The sequence below is a fragment of the Odontesthes bonariensis genome, chromosome 21 (assembly GCF_027942865.1).
Source record: "Odontesthes bonariensis isolate fOdoBon6 chromosome 21, fOdoBon6.hap1, whole genome shotgun sequence".
Lineage (NCBI taxonomy): Eukaryota > Metazoa > Chordata > Actinopteri > Atheriniformes > Atherinopsidae > Odontesthes > Odontesthes bonariensis.
The window spans coordinates 2,673,416-2,679,473 of NC_134526.1; positions in this window are offsets into that span (position 1 = coordinate 2,673,416).

The window sequence follows — 6,058 nt, forward strand, 5'->3', positions numbered from 1 at the left end:
GAAGGAACAGAACAAAGAAGGGATGAACTGACGACTTACAGATACACGTAAAGATGGACGATACAACGTCAATAATCCGGCAACTGACTGAGGTGACCAGAAGGCTGTAAATACTGGGAGGGTTTGAGTCTCAACAGGTGAGTGATGACCAGGAAACAGGTGTGAATGAGACCGGAGGACAAAACCAAGACAACTGAGGACATCTAGGGGTAATAACAAGATGTCATACACAGAAAAACATGGAGCGGAGCAGAATGGTGAAAAACTTTCTCCAGACAGGGACAGACAACAGGAGGAGTTCACTGGAGCAAAGACACTAAGTTAGGGCTAGAATAGTTTTATAAAGTCTATGGGAGGATAAAGCAGAACGATCAACCCAAACACACAGCGCACAGCGGTGTGAGGCATTTAAGGTCTGTGATGAACCTAAGAGCTGCATCATAGATGTGTAGCGTTACTTGATAAAATATAAGGATTTACCAGAAGTTCTCACTATCTCAATAAACCTTATTTAACCTCGGATGTAGGGCACCACCTTCAAAGAAGGAAAAACACAGAATCTTACGATTCTGGTATATTAAGCTAATATTTCAATTAATAATCAGTGTCATATCTCCCTACTATTGTGATTTCTCGTTTGGTTGGACAGACATTACATAAAGAAAGCATACAACACAACCTGTGATTATACATACATATAGATATATGAACTATTTATTAAAACGATATGACCAAAGACATGAACCTTAAAACAAACAGTAGATGCGTTGAATATGGGTGATTATATACAACACTTGAAAATAAAATAGGGGGTAATGGAGAGGTACCAGATTTACTCAAATACTTTAGGTTTGCCTGACTGACATCTTGGATTAATTTATCATTCTAATAGTGAAAGTCTCGAGACACCCATCTAACCGTCTGTAAGATGAAAAAAGGGTCGACCCTACTTCACTGAAGTCCTGTTAGTCAGCTCAGAACACAGCAGGTGGTAGCCACGCGGGGTCCGAGGGGATTTCTCTCGGTTCCGCTCTCAGGGCCTTCCTTTGGTTGTGGATGACTTTGCAGTTGCCTGGATGGTCGCTTCTTTTCCACCGGGGCTTCTCGTTGCCAAGGCGACGGAACTGGCTGGTATCGAGGACTTCACCGTACAGAATGACAAAATCATCCAAGTGTCGGAGTTGGTTGGTTGCTGACCAACTATGATGAGGTGAACTTAAGGTCAGAAAATATTAACAAAAAGTTGACCAGCTTGACGCTGGCTTTCTTGGTAGGAAAACTATGTGATGACGTGCAGCAGCGGAGGTTAAAAAAATGTGCGGCGTAAAAAGACATGGATGAAGATGGACGAACAGAAACACAGAAAGCGTGTATCTTTAGACCATTTCATTCTGTTTCTATCTCTGTTTGGATTTTCTTCTTCTTCCTCATCTTTCTATCCTGTCTTAGTCATTTCATCTTCTTCTCAGTTCCGAACTTTCTTCTTCTTCATCATTCATTCTCTCCGCATCATTCTGAAGACTTCTTCTTCATTTCATTATCTCCTGTCTCGTTTCTCTGGCTTCACTCTCTCTTCTCTTTTTTCTTTTCCTGGATTTTGGATCGCAGGTTCCGTGGTTTGATTCGGAGGCGGGGCATGACGTAGGCTTTCAGCCAATGATATGCCTGAAACTGTTGTGACGTCTGCCTGGGTGTGTTTGTAAGGCAATCTGTTCTAACGTTTATAGATTTGGAATAAAACAAAGAAATTCTATTTCTCCTCCATCTCATAAAACATTTGTCTCGATGATTTTGAAAACGCCACAACTTGTTGAGATATGCAGATTAAAGATATAACATGGACTTATGATATAAAGACATCAAATAACACATAACATGACATAGACGATGATCATGAGTCTCAAAACTCAGATGAATATCTGTAAAGTTATGACATATGAATTGCGAACCAAACAAAGTTATTTTCCTGTGTTAACAATGGAGTACAGAAAGATACAAAAGGGACATCGTTTAACAGTTGCATTACTGCATATAACTGTCCAGTTTACTGACTTCATTTGGCAATGTGGTTCCATAGGTGGGTTAGTCACTTTTCGTCATACTTCCAAGTATGATCATGAAAAGAGTTGAAACAGGAGGAAGATTCTGGAGCCTCAATCCTGTGTTTGAGAGAATCACAAGTTTCGTTTGTTGGCCTTTTAAAAGAAGCTTAACGGTCAACATAGAGGAGCAGCAGATGAGTCAGGCTCAGGTTGGTGAAGAACAGCTGACCCAGCTGATGGCTGTCTGTGATGAAAACTGCATCCCAGAGTGGGAAGTAAACAGCAATGTTACCAACACACAACTAAACCAAGAACAGCTCAGTTTAACAGAAGAAATCGTGTTAAAGGAGACTTCATCACAGTAACACCTGTGTGTGCTGAATATGCACGTATGAAATAAACTGATAAATAACTCGTATCACATGATAAAAGCAGAGATTTAATCAGATTTTGGCCTTCAGAGGCCTTCAGAGGGCTCAGGGTAAAACAGCAACATTTAACTTCATCATCAGTGGAAACAACAGGAGTCTCCACTTCAGACCCTTAAACCTCTGATTGTTTTGGTGCTGGGACCAGTGCAACTCTCTGATGATCTGAGTTTATTTTCACATTTATTTAAACATTTCTGATGAAGCTGTTTTCTAATTGTACTGGTGTTGATATTCTTACAGGAACTTCCTGTCAGGATGTGGGAGTTTTCTGACTTTGGATTTGATTTTTTTGTCTTTCTGTGTTTTGTTTGATTCTGTTTTCCTGTTTGGGTTCTTTAGATATTGGAATCAGGACTTATTCTCCATTTATATTCGTCTTTTCTTGATTTGCCTTTTCGTTTATAGTTTATCTTTGTTGTTATTCTTGCTTTTGTCTGAACTCTGGTCTTTAGTTTCAGATTATTCTGTTTCCCATCCTCACCAGGAGGCGTCCCAGTTTGGTCCTCAGCTCCACACTCAGCTGTTGTCACTCATCAGTTCTCCACAGTATTTATGCTCCTTTGATGTCTCAGTCATTGTCAGATCCTCACCGTTAGCCTTCTCTTGTTTAGTCTCTGTAGTTTGGTTCATTTAGTTTTTCTTTTGGAGAGTTTCCCAGCTCTGAAGCGTCTTTGGTTTCAGTCTTTTAATAAACCAGTTCTTCTGTCCACCACCTCCAAACGTCCCTGTCTGCTTGCAGCGTCCTGAAGGTGAAACAGTGGTCTGTGAGGTCCACCTGCAGCCATGTCTTTGGAAAGCACTCACGGACCTCCCTCTGAGTCTTTATCAGTGCCCACAACTCGTCCATCTTAACTTAACTGACTGAGGGAACTCAGGATTTAATTCTCCTTCAACTCATTTTCACTTTTGCTCCAGCTCTGCATCCACAGCGTCTCCGTCTGATACCCTCTGGAACCACCGGACTCGCTGCCGGGCAGGGAAGGTGTTAAAGGAGAGCGCTAAAAGCTGGTCGCATGTGTATGTAAACACTGCTCCACAGGAGGCGGCGTGGAGGGCCAAGAGGACACGATAAAAGTTAAGAGGCTCCAAGGCGATGAAAGTGCAGAGTAAACAGTAAAACAACAAAAAGGCATTTTAAAAAGACACTAAAGTGCATGAAGAACACCTGGAAGCAACAAAAACTCTGCTGCAACAGGCTGCCGCTCTGAAGGCGCCATCTTCATCATGAAAGAACGGATGATCAGCTGTCAGAGGCAGCAGGGAGATCCAACAGCATTAAAACTGAAGTTTGCTGTCAATCACAGTTAGAATAATTCAGTGCTTTGAGTTGAGCTCTTTCTGTTCAGTGGTTGACTATAAACCTGATTGGATAGAAAATGTTTAGTATTTGCAGATGTTGTACTGTTTGTGTAGAACACTGTTGGTTTCCATGTGGTTATCAACAGTCATTATTAGATTATTTTAATAACTACACTGAAGTATTTAAGGAATAAAAAACACATAAGAGTTTTTGTTTGTTCACTCTGAGCATCATGAGAAGGGTTAATCTCTTCACATGTCAGCGTCTGACTTTAACCGAGTCGAACCGGTCCGACGACATATTTTCACAGATATGTTCAGATCAGAGTTTGTTGTTCAGGAACTTGGAGGTGTGTTTAACATGAACTCCACTGCTCAGACAGGTTCTATCTGTCCCGCCTCCATCACAGGTGGACTCGGCTCTGACTGGTTCCAGGAAGCAGCTCACCTGAGTCTCAGTCTGTCGAGTGGAGAGTCTTCTTCTTCTTCAGCTCTGAACAATCTGTAAGTTCAAACTTTCCTGTTTGTTTCTGCTCTGTGATGTTGGAGAACATGTTCACTTCTTATTTCAGAACAAACTTTGATCAGTTTGAGTTTGAAGACAAATCAACATGATTATCAGATTATTTTTTTATTTTATGTTTTTTAATTTAAAAAAATATATATTTTATCAGATAATCAGATTATTGATAAACTGGAATCAATCTACATGATTATCAGATTATATGTTTATGTTTCATGTTTTTATTTAATTTAAGTTAAAATATATTTATCACATTCATGACCAGAAAAACAGCCGCAAAATCTGAAACACCCCTGAGGTGGATCGTACCATTTTCTAACAGGTTTGGTGATTATTATCTGAAAGGAGAAACAGTTGTGTCATTTATAGACACGTAAGGCGGCCATTTTATAGTCATGTTGTAATGGGAGCAGACATAACAAAGTGGCTGTCATAAAGCTGTCATAACAGGTCGGCCATCTTGGCTGTGCCCTTATAAGGAGGGTCAGCTGTGTCATTAGTTGCTATGGAGACAGCTGTGTGTAAGAGCAGAGGAGCTCCGACTGACAGGGAGACCTTGGTGCTCAATACTGACATGTTTACCCCGAACAAACAGTCTCTGTTCAAAAACTATAAGTAATATCTGAAATATTCTTCAACTGTGAGCGCCAGAAGGGACGGCAGAAGCCACTGGTGTGCTTTTTATGCTGCTACTATGTACGGTATTTTTTTAATGGCAGTTTTAAAAAACAGCCTTCACACTGATTTGATAAGGAGATGAGGCGACCTGGTTATAATGGCCGTCAATGGCAGCCCGAGTGGTCGCTCTCTGCACTCAGAGGTGATTTTAGAGAAAACCGTGAGGCCAAGCTCAATGAGGGTGACTTTGGGTGAAAGAGGACGAAAATACCTACATTTTGAAGTAAATTTTGTCTGGGTGCATCAGACACTTTGGATGTGAGAGAAGTTTGTTTGAGTGATTTTGGTATTAATTTGGAGCTGGTCAAGATAGAGTGTGAGACCCCAGGACAGCAGAGTGAGAGGAGTCCTGATTTTTCCTAAAACTTAAACTGCTGTTGTGTCAAAGCTGTACAATATATCAGCAAACCCTTTAGTTCAGTTAAAGTTGAGTCTTTCCTGACCCGTTTAAACTTTGAATGATGTCTCTATGATGAAGTATGGCTGAGTTATGAGGCCTCCAAATGGGGCTATTTTTGTCCCATCATACATGAATTTTAATGCATTTCCAAAGGGCCAAAATTCCCAAGTTTTGATTTTGATTTAATTTCAGCTCCTTTTTCTCAGTATTTAGACTTTTGATCAGCTTTATTAAAAGCCTCACACAGCTCAGATCTAACATCTGTCCCTGTTTGTATTTGCTGTTAAAAAGTCCTCTGAAGTTTGCTGTTAATCACAGTTAGAATAATTCAGTGCTTTGAGTTGAGCTCTTTCTGTTCAGTGGTTGACTCTAAACCTGATTGGATAGTAAATGTTTAGTATTTGCAGATGTTGTACTGTTTGTGTAGAACACTGTTGGTTTCCATGTGGTTATCAACAGTCATTATTAGATTATTTTAATAACTACACTGAAGTATTTAAGGAATAAAAAACACATAAGAGTTTTTGTTTGTTCACTCTGAGCATCATGAGAAGGGTTAATCTCTTCACATGTCAGCGTCTGACTTTAACCGAGTCGAACCGGTCCGACGACATATTTTCACAGATATGTTCAGATCAGAGTTTGTTGTTCAGGAACTTGGAGGTGTGTTTAACATGAACTCCAC